General features: G+C 45.0%; 1 protein-coding gene and 1 long non-coding RNA gene across 5 annotated transcripts in view; one reads left to right on the top strand and one right to left on the bottom strand.

The window, feature by feature from the left end:
* Nucleotides 1-17,920, bottom strand: part of LOC134957652 (tenascin-N-like) — a 618,734-nt gene that overhangs the window by 151,293 nt on the left and 449,521 nt on the right. The window contains exon 1 of one of the 4 annotated variants that reach the window (XM_063939694.1): nt 9,696-9,829. The exons of the other annotated variants lie outside the window; for them this stretch is intronic. The gene's annotated coding sequence lies outside the window, so the exon portion shown is untranslated. Of the gene's footprint in view, nt 1-9,695; nt 9,830-17,920 lie in introns of those variants that run through there. 4 annotated transcript variants of the gene reach the window in all.
* Nucleotides 1-17,920, top strand: part of LOC134957654 (uncharacterized) — an 86,672-nt gene that overhangs the window by 47,903 nt on the left and 20,849 nt on the right. The window lies entirely within an intron of this gene.

The raw sequence follows: 17,920 nt of genomic DNA, 5'->3' as shown, positions 1-17,920 counted from the left end.
AGAGACATCCTGGATGAAAACCTGCTCCAGAGCGTTCTTGACCTCAGACTGGGGCGACGGTTCATCTTCCAGCAGGACAACGACCCTAAGCACACAGCCAAGATATCAAAGAAGTGGCTTCAGGACAACTCTGTGAATGTCCTTGAGTGGCCCAGCCCGACCCCAGACTTGAATCCGATTGAACATCTCTGGAGAGATCTGAAAATAGCTGTGCACCGACGCTTCCCATCCAACCTGATGGAGCTTGAGTGGTGCTGCAAAGAGGAATGGATGAAACTGCCTAAAGATAGGTGTGCCAAGCTTGTGGCATTATATTCAAAAATACTTGAGGCTGTAATTTCTGCCAAAGGTGCATCAACAAAGTATTGAGCAAAGGCTGTGAGTACTTATGTACATGTGATTTCTTAGTTTTTTATTTTTAATAAATTTGCAAAAATCTAAAAAAAAAATCTTTTTTCATGTTGTCATTATGGGGTATTGTGTGTAGAATTTTGAGGGGAAAAAATGAACTTTATTCCACACCAAGTTCTGGTGTGCTTCATAAACAGAAGTGTTGCATATCAAATTAATCAGAACAGTCTCCTGGTGCACACTATGCACATCGCGTTGTAATTAAGATGTATTTTCAGCAACAAAATACACCCAATGCTAGCAGTTACACAGGACCTGGTGGCTCACTCCTGCCAGGAATCTCGCACTGCATGGCTTATTATAGTAACTAAAATGTTGCATACAGTGATGCAGGCGTCATTCACAAGTGCAGAACGGGTCCTGCGATCACATTGCGGTGTCGCCCCCAATTTCCAGGAGTGGTGAGGTTAAGGACTGCATCGCAAGACAGAGTTAATTCAGGCTTATTTAGCCTGCCATTGCAGATGAATATCGCGACCGATGGTCACAATATTTATCCTGGACTGCGATCGCATCGATTGCAGCATTGCTATTGCAAATGCAGGAAAAAGGTCCTGCATTTGAATTGCTAAGGTATGCATTTGCAAAACTGCTGCAAGCAACTTTGCAAATGCAATCCTTACTGAATTAGGCCCTATGGTAAGTATGTTTGCCTTAATAATACAGGTTGAGTATCCCTTATCCAAAATGCATGGGACCAGAGGTATTTTGGATATCGTATTTTTCCGTATTTTGGAATAATTGCATACCATAATGAGATATCATGGTGATGGGACCTAAATCTAAGCACAGAATGCATTTATGTTTCATATACATCTTATACACATAGCCTGAAGGTCATTTTCGCCAATATTTTTTGTAATTTTATGCATTGAACAAAGTGTATCTACATTAACACAATTCATATATGTTTCATATACACCTTATACACACAGCCTGAAGGTCATTTAATACAATACTTTTAATAACTTTGTGTATTAAACAAAGTTTGTGTACATTGAGCCATCAAAAAACAAAGGTTTCACTATCTCACTCTCACTCAAAAAAGTCTGTATTTCGGAATATTCCGTATTTCGGAATATTTGGATATGGGATACTCAACCTGTATAAGGCTTTTATGTTTTGTAAAAGGGTTTTTACCCTTTTGCTACTGCAGTGAACCATTTTGTAAGAAAAGGGATTCACTTATTGCCATTTAAAAACTACAGTTACAAAATGTCATGTATAATTTATATTTGACTTAAACATGAGCAGACAGCTTGAAACCAAAGTATTACTATACTGTAATGTATAGCAATATAACAAAACAGCATATAAGGACTCATATACGCACTCATATAAAAATGCGGATTTAATTAAATCTGTGTTTTATGAATAGACATGAAGTACAGTATGTGTGAATGGGATGATATGCATAAATAAAGGTATAGGTACATGTTATAAATCCAGAATGGTAGCTGTCAAATTCTTCCTTAACAAGATGCAACAAAATAAATCTGTGCGCTACATTACTTTTCAATTACAGATGCGGATAAGCCATAACAGAATGTTCACCCATCATAACACATACAAATATTTTATAACGTGTATACTTAGAAAATATATGCAGGTGTAACAGGTCTCTAAAAGTGTTATTCTGCTGATAAAGGCACTATATTTACACCACACATACTGTTAAAAAGTAAAGTAAAATTTATTAAGCACTTAGGGATCTTGGGAAAACAGAACATAAATGCTGAATAAGTAAACACTATTAAAAGCAACCCAGCTGTTTCCAACTGTAAAGTGTAAGTGTAGGAATAGCCCTTTATACAGCTTATGATTCAACAAAGGTATGTTAAATTACTAATAAAAATCAGGTAAACATGGGGGCCCGGTGCAGTAAATTTTGAGTGCATTCTTGAAGGGGGAGGGGGGTGCTAAGTAGTGACAACACCAGAGACCTACATTAGATTATTCTCTGCATCCTCTATTTTACTGGATCAGAGTTGCATTTAGAGAGTATTGTCATAGGAAGGGGAAAATCATACAGGGAGAAACGAAGGAGGAGAGGGAATGATGAAGGGTGATAGAAATGGGGGGAACGATGAAGGGGGTGATGGAAATGGAGAGAATGATGAAGAGGGTGATGGAAATTAGGAGAATGATGAAAGTGGCGATGGAAATGGGGTTAGAATGGTGAAAGCGGTGACAGAAAGGGGGAGAATGATGAAGGGATGATGGAAATGGGAAGCATGATGAAGAGTATGATAGAAAGGGGGAGAATGATAGAATGATGATGAGATGATGGAAATGGGAAGAATGATGAAGAGGATGATAGAAACGGGGGGAGAATGATGAAATGGATGATGGAAATGGGGAGAATGATGAAAGGGGTGATGGAAATGGGAAGAATGATGAAAGGGTGATGGAAATGGAGGGAATGATGAAAAGGAAGATGGAAATGGGGAGAATGATTGATGAAGGGGTGATGGAAACGGTAAGAATGATGAAGGGGTGATGGAAATGGGGAAAATAAAGTGATGGAAATGGGGGGATGATGAAGGAGGTGATAGGGGAGTATGATGAAGGGGTGATGGAAATGGGGAAAATAATGAAGAGGTGATGGAAATGGGGGGATGATGAAGGAGGTGATAGGGGAGAATGATGAACGGAGTGATGGAAATGGGGAGAATGATGAAGTGGTGATGGAAATGGAGGGAATGATGAAAAGGAAGATGGAAATGGGGAGAATGATTGATGAAGGGGTGATGGAAACGGTAAGAATGATGAAGGGGTGATGGAAATGGGGAAAATAAGGTGATGGAAATGTGGGGATGATGAAGGAGGTGATAGGGGAGTATGATGAAGGGGTGATGGAAATGGGGAAAATAATGAAGAGGTGATGGAAATGGGGGGATGATGAAGGAGGTGATGGGGAGAATGATGAACGGAGTGATGGAAATGGGGAGAATGATGAAGTGGTGATGGAAATGGAGGGAATGATTAAGGGGGTAATGAGGAGAATAATGAAAGGGTGATAGAAAGGAGGGGAATGATAAATGGGTGATACAAGGGGGCATGATGAGAGAAGGTGTTAAGTGGTTGAAAGATAAAAGAGGGTGAGAAAGGCATATTAATGAGAGAGGCAGAAAAGGGCTTCAGGGGGAATAGTAATGATGATGTGCTAAATGATGACAGCATTGTATACTATTATCATTATCATTGGACTGCTGCCAACTGGCCGAGGCTTTCCTCTCATAGAGGCACATTTATTATAATTTACAGTGTGCTACCAAAAATTAGGAATTCCTATTACAGCAACAAAGATTCCAAGTCCCCCGGTATCTGTACTGTACTGTACAGACTCGCTCTGTGGTTGAGGGGTTAGACATTCTCCCATTTCAACAGCTGCAATTTGTCAATGAAGTCATTCTGATAGCAACGCAGAATGTGTTTTACTCTGATTTATGAACCAGACTGTCCCTATACTACCATAGCAGTGCTCGGATGATAGATGCAGAAAAGTGTGCTGCTACAGGGGTGAGGGAATTTATTTCTACAGAGGACAATGTGATATTACTACAGAAGCAGTGGCGGAACTAGCGCATGTGCAGCCGGTGCATTGCACTGGGGCCCAACGCTTTGAAGGGGCCCATAGCCACCAGCATAACAATGAGTCACACTGACTCATAGACTGCCGTCGGCGCTGCACTGCCTACCTCCTGTCTCTTGCTAGTAATGTAACACCGGACTTGCTCTACGGACAGGACTCCTTCCTTTGTCTGTGCACTGCTTGGGTGCCGGGGAGGGGATCATCTAATCAAAACTTGCTCTGCAGTCTGGAGTTGGCCAGGGGGTAGAGGAGGTGCCGCTTTCCCCTCTCGCTCCTCACCCTTCCTCTGTCTGTGCTCTGCTTGGGCGCCAGGGAGGTGATCATGATATCTGAAATTGCTCTGCAGTCTGGTCCCAGCCGGAGGTAGGAGGAGGTGCCGCTCTCCCCTCTCCGCTCCTGCCCCTTCCTTTGTCTGTGATAATAACTGCTTGGGCATCAGGGATCATCTGATGTCACAATCTAGTGACCATCTAAAATGTCTGTGGGAAGGAGGTGAGGAGGAGCAGATACACTGACAGCCATTTCCCTGAGCAGCGGAAGCTGCCACTAATTATTCACGCATGCCACTGAGGCAAGTAACTTCCTGCAGCCCCTGTGTGGACATTATACAATGTGTAAGGGGTGCTGGTACTGTGTAGGCATACACTGTGTAAGGGGTGCTGTTACTGTGTAGGCATACACTGTGTAAGGGGTGCTGTTACTGTGTGGGCATACAATGTGTTAGGGGTGCTGAAGGGGCGCTGCTACCATATGGTGTAATGTGCAAGGGGCGATATTATATGGCCATGCTCCTTCTCAATGAGGCAAATGCACACTCCCAATTTCTCGCATTAGGTATGCCGTGATGCATTGTGGAAAAGGTGTATAAGAACACATCTGTATCTATCGTGGGGGTGGGTTGGGTATGGGTGACCTGTGGTTGGGATTCCACCGGTCACCATAACAATGCCAGGATCCCGGTGTTTAGATTGCCGGTTTGGTGAGCGCAGCGAAGCCCATGGCTCAGTGGCTTGCTGCGCTTACCATAAGTTCTATTCCCACTCTATGGGTGTCATGGAAACCAACGAGTGGAAATAGTCCCTGTCAGTTGGCATGCTGACTGTCGGGCTTTCCACTGGGTGGGATTCTGGCGTCCGTATAGTGACCGGCGGTCTCCCAACCGCCAGTCACATAACTGCATCCCATGGGAGTGGGGGCCCAATGCATATTGTTGCACCTGGGCCCACCATTCGCCAATTCCGCCACTGTACAGAAGGTAGCGGATAGGTTGCTATAGGGGAATATGTTTCTAGTGACAGGAAATGGGTTGCTACGGGGGTTGTTAGCTGCAGTACCTAACAGATATGTGACCATTACCCAGCTATGGCCACTGGATTCCTGACAGTAATGCTGTCCAGTGATCTTATAAACCCCTATAATCTGGAGTTGAAGACCTGTGGTCATGTGAGTACCGGTAAGTACATAAAGCTTTATGGGAGAGGCGGCTGTCAGGTGAACCTCACGAAGGGGTGTAGAGTGTTCATTAACCTTCTAAGGGTGTTGATCATAGTGTGTGTGTGTGTGTGTGTGTGTGTGTGTGTGTGTGTGTGTGTGTGTGTGTGTGCTCCAAGAGAAGGGTGAGTGGTAAGTTGTTAGCAAAGAGGTGAGGGAAGGTGAGACTGTGACTACAGAGGTCGGGGGATGATTTCCAGGGGAGGGTGGAATGTGTTAATAGTACTATGTGAGGATGAGGGATGTGTTACACTGGAGAGGTGAGGTGGCACTGCATTAATATAGAAGCGACTGGTATAAATGTATTGAGGAGTTTTGTTACAACACAGGTGGTGGCTGCTATGTATTACAGTGTAATACGTAGTAGCCACCACCTGTGTTGTAACAAAACTCCTCAACACATTTACACGGTTGGGGGTGTACATATGTTTAAGCAAGTTAAGTTCTATAGCTGTCCCTTTAAATGAATGCATCTCCCAATGGAGCTCATGGACCATAAAGAGGTAATGCACCTGTGCCATATGTCCCCATAGCCCCATCATTGGCTTCTCTCCTACCTCCTCATGCTGTGTTTAGCACCTCCTGCTCAGAGAAGTGCAGAACATCAAAGTGAATTTCACTTTCTAACATGAATGGAATTCGGGGCTTTAAACCGGGACCTTATGGCATTGGCAGTCACACTGTAGGGAGCACATAAAGCTTCCTACTAACAAGCATTGTAGTTACACTGGGCTTGGAAGATCAGGGTCCCTGATGTTTGACAACCCTGCCACTCCAGTAGTGGTGTCCATAAGACCAAGACATATATAGTAATGATAACGTTACCATGCTGGTCCTGCGAGGTGTGTGTTTGTGTGCTTGTGATAACACAATCAGATAATAAACTCTAATGTGGCTGGCCTTGATTAACACTGTAAAATGCTGCACAATATACTGGCACTATATAAACACAGTATGAATAATCCATATTACAGCAGATATAAAGGCAAGGCTGAATGATTATGCTGTGCTATGCCTCTACACTGCCCCAACACACATTTTCTAACATCAGAAATGAAATACTAGCCATCAAGGATTTTGCATTTAAAAATATAACTAGACCTTCATTAGAAAACATGGCATGGAGCTCCTGCTTGGTCTGATGGAAACGTCACGGTAAACCCGCCGTAACAGGGGAGTATAGGTAAGTGCTATATTCATACATAACATATATCACCTAATTTCCCAGGAAGAAAAATAAATTGCCATTTTCAGGATATTTCTTTAACCTAGTGTTTCCCAAACCCAGTTCTCACGACCAGTGGTGCTGAGAGGGGGAGCGGGTACTTTTACCCTGTTCCGCGCCTGTTGAAGGTCCCCTCTTCTCCTGTAACAGACAGCGGCGTAGTACATCGGTCAGGGAGAAAGAAGTGACTGCTGCTGCAGCAGCCTCTCTCCCCAGCCCAGAACATGCTGCTGTATCTGGGATGTGGAGAGAGGCAGCTGTATCAGCAGTCAGTCCTCTCTCTCCCTGCATGATGTGCGGTGGTAGAGGGGTGAGCGATCACACTTGATACCCCAATCCCCCCACATCCGCCCCAGACTACACCGGCACCCACCTAGTCTATTTTTTATATTTTGCACAGAGGGGGTCTGACCATACCTCCCAGAGCTGGCCACACCGCCTCACAGTACCGGGGCCCGACAAAGCTGTCGGCAGCCCTGCTCAAGCCACCCTAATGGTCCAGTTTTCAAGGATATCCATGCTTAAGCACAGGTGACTTAATTATTACTTCAATGAGTTTGATTTAAACCATCTGTCCTCAAGCATGAATAAATAAATAAAAACCTAGACTGTCAGGGTGCATTGTAGACTAAGGGGCTTATTCAGCCCTGCGCGCAGTCCCCAGTTGGTCGCAACTGATCAGTGCTTTCAAGACTGTACAGTGTTTCCAGGGCTGTCTTTTCATATGGGCTAAATGGGCTCTTGCCCAAGGGCCCCAGGAGTATAAGGGCCCTAGGCTGATAGCTGAGGGTCCCCTCTTTCTAGAGGTACCAGATTTTTTAAAATCGGCCATAGGGAACCAGAGATACCTGACTTCAAAGCAGTGGTCCCCATCCAAGCCTGTTAATTGCTCTTGCCAGCCAGATATCTCGGGCTCTGTATGACTTAGAGTTTTCCTGAGAAAAGCTGGGACTCTCCACTTTCAGTGGACACTGGCAGCTTGTCCCTACTATGCCCAGAACCAAGGATATCAGCCTTCAAGCAGCTGGTCCCTGCTCAAGCTCCACATGCCTAATATGCAGTTTTATATGTTCGTTGGTGGATTGCTCTGGCTCCTGAACTCTGATCCCCAAGTCCCCAGTACCTCCTGACAGGTGAGACACTCTAATTTTTTTTATCCCATTCAAAGCTAAGAAATCTTTTTCCAGGAACTTGAGATATCTGCAGTCATGCAAGCTGCTCTCTCACCAGAAAATTATGAATATTAAGCCCATTCCACTATCGGCCCCTCCCTTACATATTAAACACCCCATGCCACCCTGGAAGTCATGTACCGGGGCCCCTTCATTCAGCCCAATGTCCCCTTCTATAGTTTTGTGTTCTCCCTCCCATCTGTGCAGTAAAGGAGTAATTAGCAGAAATTACTGCTCCAGGTCCTATATGCTGAGCAGAAGATAGTACACCCCCTACCGCCTACAGGACATCAAAGCTGCCACTGATAGCACCCCCCCTGGAGGATGGTTAGGGGCCCCTGTGCACTGCTATGCCCAGGGGCCCACACTACTGTTAAGACGGCCTTGAGTGTTTCATGTTGTCTTTTGTGGGAGTGCCGAGGCCAGTGACTGTGTCTTCTGATGCAGATTTACTGCAGATTTACTGGCCTCTGCAGCGCAATAACCTTAGTTTTAATTGGGCAGTTGATGCTGCAGCTGGTGGTCACGATGGTGATTTAATGCTGCACCTTTGTATGCAGGCATTGGATCTGAGACGCTGGCAGTGGACATCTTTTAACACAAACCACCTCTTGCGGGCATCAGCATATTTTCGCACAGCCGTTGTGTCCATAGCTCTGAGTTTGGAGACCCTGCTTTAGCCCCTTCCCTGGAGTATATGGTGGACATTTAGTATAACTTGGTTAATCAAACAACATGGCATATTTATAAATACAAAATGCAGAGAAATTAGGAACCATTGAATCCTAAAATCCATAGCAGAAATATTTATATTACATAATATTCTCCTGTACCGAAACTAGTTATATACTACTTACATCAGTGATATCACTGCTGTTGAACTACAACTCTCAGGACACCAGCTGGAGGCTGGAAGAAGACCAGCTATCATGGTGGCAAGGAACGCTGGCACTTGTAGTCCCACATTAGCTGGAGAGATACTTGTTGATCTCTGACACACAGTGACATGTATTTTACAGGCAGGCACCATTTACTAAAGTACCAACAATCTGGTTGTTAACATAAAACAAATGTGGTTTAAATATAACACAATGACTCTGGCTCTAGAAATGTGGAGTATTATCCATATAGTGTCTGGGACTGTTCAACACAAATTCCCCCCAAAAATAATAAATAACTATAGAACTCTATTATTAATCTAGTATTACGGCAAAACAAAATCAATTTTGTCCACATTAAAGAATGGTCAGTGGAGAATAAATCACCTATTCAGATAATAAAAAAAGAAATAAAAATTAATCAAGTAATAAAACATTATACATTCACTAGCAAACATAAAATATGCTCATTTGCTATCAATAAATATTTCATGAAACAAAGTATAATTGTTGAAACTAAAGCACCCACGTTTCTCATGTTTCAGTCCCAATAATTTTCAGAAATAAAACACATGCCACTAATACGAAATCTATGCAATTGTAATCTCACACTTTTTGATTCTTAGTTTATATTGACAAACATGGCATTTTGCAGTAAGTATCTGTGTATCTAATCCTCCATCAATACAATGCATTATAAACAACAGTCTATAAAGCAGCAACAATTCAAAAGAGAGACACAGAAAGTTTTTACATAAGAAAGCTACATTTGTCCACTTGACTCACAAGCTGCAAGTTACAATTCATATATTTCTATACTACTTTGCTGCTGAAACCTGGCAGAGACATACAGTATTACTAGCTATCCTGCTCTATCCTCAGCGCACTCCTGCACTGGGTACCACAGATTAGCACACACCTACCCCAATCTGATGATTTGGACTCTGCTAGTCTCTTGCTCTGTCAGATGTTTAAGTTTCTTTCAGACCCAGCAGTAAGGACCAATCGTCAATGCAGGGGTGTTGCTCTCATGCCAGAGTTACCCCTGTATCCCTTTTCCAACCCTTTCTGCATTGAATTCAATGACCCAAAGAACATCTGCCTATTTAAGTCCTCCCCCCTCTCTGAATTCTAAGTAGCAGACAAAATACCAGTAAAACACACTGAACAAATGTTTTCAGGTATTTAAAATGTAGCAGAAGTATCTAAACATGATATTACAAGCTTGTCATAGCCTGTGTCCTTTTGGTGGAATGTGTAACTCCGAGGTTTGTTTCTTTATATTTCCATATTAACTTGACCTCAATTTAGGGTTATTCTGTTGTGGATTATTTGCAGTCCACAAGTTAAAAAAAAACAACCCACCAGCCCAGGTATATTAAGGTTGAATACATGTATATATAGTATTTGATTTTCTGTGACATACAAAGCTCTCCATAGGCGATTTATATGGGCAGTACGGATGGTGTAATGGTTAGCATTACTGCCTCACAGCACTGTGGTCATGGGTTCGATTCCCACCATGGCTCTAACTGTGTGGAGTTTGTATATTCTAGCTGTACTTGCGTGGGTTTCCTTTGGGTGCTCCGGTTTCCTTCCCCAATCCAAAAATATACTGGTAGGTTAATTGGATCCCAACAAAAAAGATTAACCCTAGTGTGAATGTCTGTGCTTGAACATGTGGTAGGGAATATAGGGGGACATTTACTAAGCAGTGGTAAGAGCTGAGAAGTTTCCCCATCAACCAATCAGCAGCTCTGTAAAAATTTATAGTATGCAAATTATAGATGTTACTTCAGTGGTTGCCATAGGCAATTTCTCCACTGGCTCACTTCTCTGCTCTTATCACTGCTTAGTAAATGTCCCCCATGGATTGTAAGCTCCACTGGGGAAGGGACTGATGTGAATGGCCAAATATTCTCTCTGTGAAAGCTCTGCAGAATATGTGTGTGGTATATAAATAAGTGGTAATAATAATAATAAGAATTTACTTACCGATAATTCTATTTCTCGGAGTCCGTAGTGGATGCTGGGGTTCCTGAAAGGACCATGGGGAATAGCGGCTCCGCAGGAGACAGGGCACAAAAAAGTAAAGCTTTACTAGGTCAGGTGGTGTGCACTGGCTCCTCCCCCTATGACCCTCCTCCAGACTCCAGTTAGGTACTGTGCCCGGACGAGCATACACAATAAGGGAGGCATTTTGAATCCCGGGTAAGACTCATACCAGCCACACCAATCACACCGTACAACTTGTGATCTAAACCCAGTTAACAGTATGACAACAGAAAGGGCCTCTTAAAGATGGCTCCTTAACAATAACCCGAATTAGTTAACAATAACTATGTACAAGTATTGCAGATAATCCGCACTTGGGATGGGCGCCCAGCATCCACTACGGACTCCGAGAAATAGAATTATCGGTAAGTAAATTCTTATTTTCTCTATCGTCCTAAGTGGATGCTGGGGTTCCTGAAAGGACCATGGGGATTATACCAAAGCTCCCAAACGGGCGGGAGAGTGCGGATGACTCTGCAGCACCGAATGAGAGAACTCCAGGTCCTCCTTTGCCAGGGTATCAAATTTGTAAAATTTTACAAACGTGTTCTCCCCCGACCACGTAGCTGCTCGGCAGAGTTGTAATGCCGAGACCCCTCGGGCAGCCGCCCAAGATGAGCCCACCTTCCTTGTGGAGTGGGCTTTTACAGTTTTAGGCTGTGGCAGGCCTGCCACAGAATGTGCAAGTTGAATTGTGTTACAAATCCAACGAGCAATCGACTGCTTAGAAGCAGGTGCGCCCAACTTGTTGGGTGCATACAATATAAACAGCGAGTCAGATTTTCTGACTCCAGCCGTCCTTGCAATGTATATTTTTAAGGCTCTGACAACGTCCAACAACTTGGAGTCCTCCAAGTCGCTAGTGGCCGCAGGCACCACAATAGGTTGGTTCAGATGAAATGCTGATACCACTTTAGGGAGAAAATGCGGACGAGTCCGCAGTTCTGCCCTATCCGAATGGAAGATTAGATAAGGACTTTTATAAGATAAAGCCGCCAATTCAGATACTCTCCTGGCAGAGGCCAGGACTAGTAACATAGTCACTTTCAATGTGAGATATTTCAAATCCACCTTTTTCAATGGTTCAAACCAATGGGATTTGAGGAAATCTAAAACTACATTTAGATCCCACGGTGCCACCGGAGGCACCACAGGAGGCTGTATATGCAGTACTCCCTTGACAAAAGTCTGGACCTCAGGGACAGAGGCCAATTCTTTTTGGAAGAATATTGACAGGGCCGAAATTTGAACCTTAATGGATCCCAATTTGAGACCCATAGATAATCCTGATTGCAGGAAATGTAGGAAACGACCCAGTTGGAATTCCTCCGTCGGAACCCTCCGATCCTCGCACCACGCTACATATTTTCGCCAAATGCGGTGATAATGTTTCACGGTGACTTCCTTCCGTGCCTTAATCAAGGTAGGAATGACTTCTTCTGGAATGCCTTTCCCTTTTAGGATCTGGCGTTCAACCGCCATGCCGTCAAACGCAGCCGCGGTAAGTCTTGAAAAAGACAGGGACCCTGCTGTAGCAGGTCCCTTCTCAGAGGTAGAGGCCACGGTTCGTCCGTGAGCATCTCTTGAAGTTCCGGATACCAAGTCCTTCTCGGCCAATCCGGAACCACTAGTATTGTTCTTACTCTTCTTTGCCGTATGATCTTCAATACCTTTGGTATGAGCGGCAGAGGAGGAAACACATACACTGACTGGTACACCCAAGGAGTTACCAGTGCGTCCACAGCTATTGCCTGTGGATCTCTTGACCTGGCGCAATATTTGTCCAGTTTCTTGTTGAGGCGAGACGCCATCATGTCTACAATTGGTCTTTCCCAACGGTCTATTAACATGTTGAAGACTTCTGGATGTAGACCCCACTCTCCCGGATGAAGATCGTGTCTGCTGAGGAAGTCTGCTTCCCAGTTGTCCACGCCCGGGATGAACACTGCTGACAGTGCTATCACGTGATTCTCCGCCCAGCGAAGAATCTTGGCAGCTTCTGCCATTGCACTCCTGCTTCTTGTGCCGCCCTTCCTGTTTACATGGGCGACCGCCGTGATGTTGTCCGACTGAATCAACACCGGCTTTCCTTGCAGGAGAAGTTCCGCCTGGCTTAGAGCATTGTAGATTGCTCTTAGTTCCAGAATGTTTATGTGAAGAGACTTTTCCAGACTCGTCCATACTCCCTGGAAGTTTCTTCCTTGTGTGACTGCTCCCCAGCCTCTCAGGCTGGCGTCCGTGGTCACCAGGATCCAATCCTGAATGCCGAATCTGCGGCCTTCTAATAGGTGAGCCTTCTGCAACCACCACAGAAGTGACACCCTTGTCTTTGGTGACAGGGTTATTCGCAGGTGCATCTGCAGATGCGACCCTGACCATTTGTCCAACAGATCCCTTCGGAATATTCTTGCATGGAATCTGCCGAATGGAATTGCTTCGTAAGAAGCCACCATTTTTCCCAGGACTCTTGTGCATTGATGTACTGACACTTTTCCTGGTTTTAGGAGGTTCCTGACCAGATCGGATAACTCCTTGGCTTTTTCCTCTGGAAGGAAAACCTTTTTCTGAACCGTGTCCAGAATCATTCCTAGGAACAGCAGACGAGTTGTCGGGATTAAATGGGATTTTGGAATATTCAGAATCCACCCGTGTTGTCTTAGCACCTCTTGAGATAGTGCTAAAGCTGTCTCCAGCTGTTCTCTGGACCTTGCCCTTATTAGGAGATCGTCCAAGTATGGGATAACTAATACGCCTTTTCTTCGAAGAAGAATCATCATCTCGGCCATTACCTTGGTAAAGACCCGAGGCGCCGTGGACAATCCGAACGGCAGCGTCTGAAACTGATAGTGACAGTTTTGAACAATGAACCTGAGGTACCCCTGGTGTGCGGGGTAAATCGGAACGTGTAGATACGCATCCTTGATGTCCAAGGATACCATAAAGTCCCCTTCTTCCAGGTTCGCTATCACTGCTCTGAGTGACTCCATCTTGAACTTGAACTTTTTTATGTAGAGGTTCAAGGACTTCAGATTTAGAATAGGCCTTACCGAGCCATCCGGCTTCGGTACCACAAATAGAGTGGAATAATACCCCTTTCCTTGTTGTAATAGGGGTACTTTGACTATCACCTGCTGAGCGTACAGCTTGTGAATGGCTTCCAACACCCTCTCCCTTTCGGAAGAGACGGTTGGTAAGGCAGACTTCAGGAAACGATGAGGAGGATCCGTCTCTAATTCCAACCTGTACCCCTGAGATATTATCTGCAGGATCCAGGGGTCTACCTGCGAGTGAGCCCACTGCGCGCTGTAATTTTTGAGACGGCCCCCCACTGTCCCCGAGTCCGCTTGAGAGGCCCCAGCGTCATGCTGAGGTTTTTGCAGGAGCCGGGGAGGGCTTCTGTTCCTGGGAAGGAGCTGCCTGTTGGTGTCTCTTCCCTCTTCCTCTGCCTCGTGGCAGGTACGACAAGCCCTTTGCTCTCTTATTTTTGTAGGAGCGAAAAGGCTGCGGTTGAAAGGTCGGTGCCTTTCTCTGTTGGGGAGTGACTTGAGGTAAAAAAGTGGATTTCCCGGCAGTAGCCGTGGCCACCAAGTCTGATAGACCAACTCCAAATAACTCCTCCCCTTTATACGGCAAAACCTCCATGTGACGTTTTGAATCCGCATCGCCTGTCCACTGTCGTGTCCATAAGGCTCTTCTGGCTGAAATGGACATAGCACTCACCCGAGATGCCAGTGTGCAAATATCCCTCTGTGCATCACGCATATAGATAAATGCATCCTTTATTTGTTCTAACGACAGTAAAACATTGTCCCTATCTAGGGTATCAATATTTTCAATCAGGGATTCTGACCAAACTACTCCAGCACTGCACATCCAGGCAGTTGCTATAGCTGGTCGTAGTATAACACCTGCATGTGTGTATATATTCTTTTGAATAACTTCCATCTTTCTATCTGATGGATCCTTAAGTGCGGCCGTCTCAGGAGAGGGTAACGCCACTTGTTTGGATAAGCGTGTGAGCGCCTTGTCCACCTTAGGGGGTGTTTCCCAGCGCGCCCTAACCTCTGGCGGGAAAGGGTATAATGCCAATAACTTTTTTGAAATTATCAACTTTTTATCAGGAGCAACCCACGCTTCATCACACACGTCATTTAATTCTTCTGATTCAGGAAAAACTGTTTGTAGTTTTTTCACACCATACATAATACCCTGTTTTACGGTATCTGTAGTATCAGCTAAATGTAACGTCTCCTTCATTGCCAAAATCATATAACGTGTGGCCCTACTGGAAAATACGTTTGAATTTCTACCGTCGTCACTGGAATCAGTGCCCGTGTCTGGGTCTGTGTCGACCGACTGAGGCAAAGGGCGTTTTACAGCCCCTGACGGTGTTTGAGGCGCCTGGACAGGCATTAATTGATTGTCCGGCCGCCTCATGTCCTCAACTGACTGTTTAAGGGAAGATAAACCATCACGTAATTCCACAAATAAAGGCATCCATTCTGGTGTCGACCCCCTGGGGGGTGACATCTGCATATTTGGCAATTGCTCCGCCTCCACACCAATATCGTCCTCATACATGTCGACACCACGTACCGACACACACCGCAAACTCACAGGGAATGCTCTAATGAAGACAGGACCCACTAGCCCTTTTGGGGAGACAGAGGGAGAGTCTGCCAGCACACACCACAAAGCGCTATATATACAAGGGATATCCTTATATTAAGTGCTCCCTTATAGCTGCTTTAATATATATATATATAGCCATTAATGTGCCCCCCCTCTCTGTTTTACCCTGTTTCTGTAGTGCAGGGGAGAGACCTGGGAGCCGTTCTGACCAGCGGAGCTGTGACAGAAAATGGCGCCGTGTGCTGAGGAGATAGGCCCCGCCCCTTTTTCGGCGGGTTCTTCTCCCGCTATTTTTCCAGTCAGGCAGGGGTTAAATATCTCCATATAGCCCCTATGGGCTATATGTGAGGTATTTTTAGCCTTGTATAAGGTTTATATTTGCCTCTCAGAGCGCCCCCCCCCAGCGCTCTGCACCCTCAGTGACTGCCCAGTGAAGTGTGCTGAGAGGAAAATGGCGCACAGCTGCAGTGCTGTGCGCTACCTTATGAAGACTGAGGAGTCTTCAGCCGCCGGTTTCCGGACCTCTTCACGCTTCAGCATCTGCAAGGGGGTCGGCGGCGCGGCTCCGGGACCGGACTCCACGGCTGGGCCTGTGTTCGATCCCTCTGGAGCTAATGGTGTCCAGTAGCCAAGCAGCAAATCCACTCTGCATGCAGGTGAGTTTACTACTTTCCCCCTAAGTCCCACGTTGCAGTGATCCTGTTGCCAGCAGGACTCACTGTAAAGAAAAAAACCTAAACTAAACTTTCTCTAAGCAGCTCTTTAGGAGAGCCACCTAGATTGCACCCTTCTCGTTCGGGCACAAAATCTAACTGGAGTCTGGAGGAGGGTCATAGGGGGAGGAGCCAGTGCACACCACCTGACCTAGTAAAGCTTTACTTTTTTGTGCCCTGTCTCCTGCGGAGCCGCTATTCCCCATGGTCCTTTCAGGAACCCCAGCATCCACTTAGGACGATAGAGAAATATATGTTTATATATATAATCTGACAATGCAGATGAGTATAGAACCTTTAAAACCATTGCTCTGTTGTTCAATTTGATTCCCTTCATACACTGGGTGGAATAGCAATGTTAGACATACTGTAATGTATAAGTGTTTAGTTAACTAAAAATCTCAAATAATTATTTTGTTGATGCATCTAGAACAGTGTTTCTCAGCCCCAGTTCTCATGCACGGCCAGCTGTTCATGTTTTCAGGATTCTTTATTCATGCTCACGTGCCAGCCTGCTTGGCTGGGTCAGTAATTATCAAACCTGTTCCCACAGACAAGACATTTTTCAGAACAGGAGATGTTGGGGGGGGGGAGCTGGAGCTGTTTCTCTTTTTAATCAATGGTATGCAGAAGAGAAGTCCTTTGCCTTAGGTGCAGACATTCAGATTCAGGAAAATTATATCTTTAGTGTCAGGTCCAGGGCTGTTTCTAGGGGTGGGCCAGCCGTGCAATCGTGCGGGGTGCCGGCAAGCAGCCAGTGTGTGCAGTATTCTATGTGGTCTAGCCGACCACATAAAATACTATGAAAGTGTCCCTCCCAAAATGGCCACTGCCTGAGAGAAGACAGTTGTGAAGGATGCTAGAGTAGGCGGTGGCCATTTTGGAAGGGATATTTACTAGGAAAAAGGAATGCATACGTGAACAGCATTCCCGGAAGTGTTGGGACCCCTGACTAGCGGAGTGAGGGGGGTTGCGTAAACAAGATGCTGGCGTGCTGCATTTATCCCCTGACAACGAGCAGGTAGGGGCATTACTGTGTAGGCATAATATGATGTCAGGGGTACTATGTGAGGGGCATAAACAATATGCTGTATGGGGCACTATTGTGTAAGTGACATTTTGCTGTGTAGGATAATGTTTAAGGACATTATGGTGTATGACATATTGTGTAAGTGGCATTTTGGTGTGTGGCATAATGTTTAAGGACATTATGGTGTGTGACATATTGTGTAATGGGCATTACGGTGTGTGGCATAATGTGTAAGGGGTATTACTATAAGGAGGAAAAATTTAAAATAATGTAAGGGGTATGAATCAGGATTTTTTTTTTCCTGTGGTAGCCAATATCTAGGGTGCAGGGTGCAAAACTGGAATGTAAGGTAGTCTTTTCCTGCAAGACCATGCCCCTTGCAGCAAAGCCACACCCATAGAATCGCATATTTTGCTGGTTGCACTTGTCTAGAAACAGCCCTGGTCAGGTCTACACTGCACCGTAACCTACAGACCAGGGTTCCTGAAGGATTCTGTGGGTACATAAACTAGGGCAATTTGGTCATAACTGCCTGCACATTTCTGCCAGTTCATAAATAATAACCAGAGTTCTGCCACTGGATCCTACATGTGCATTACTTACATTTTACTTTTAGATATTTTTTTAATATCTAAAGGTAGTAGAAGTGCTGTTTCTTCGCCATCCATACGTTACATTGGTTCCTCCTTTATGTGGTATGTAGTATAGACCCTAGTGA

Source organism: Pseudophryne corroboree, chromosome 9 (assembly GCF_028390025.1).
Source record: "Pseudophryne corroboree isolate aPseCor3 chromosome 9, aPseCor3.hap2, whole genome shotgun sequence".
Classification (NCBI taxonomy): domain Eukaryota; kingdom Metazoa; phylum Chordata; class Amphibia; order Anura; family Myobatrachidae; genus Pseudophryne; species Pseudophryne corroboree.
The sequence above is the reverse complement of the archived record's forward strand: the minus strand, read 5'-3'. Positions and strand labels throughout refer to the sequence as shown.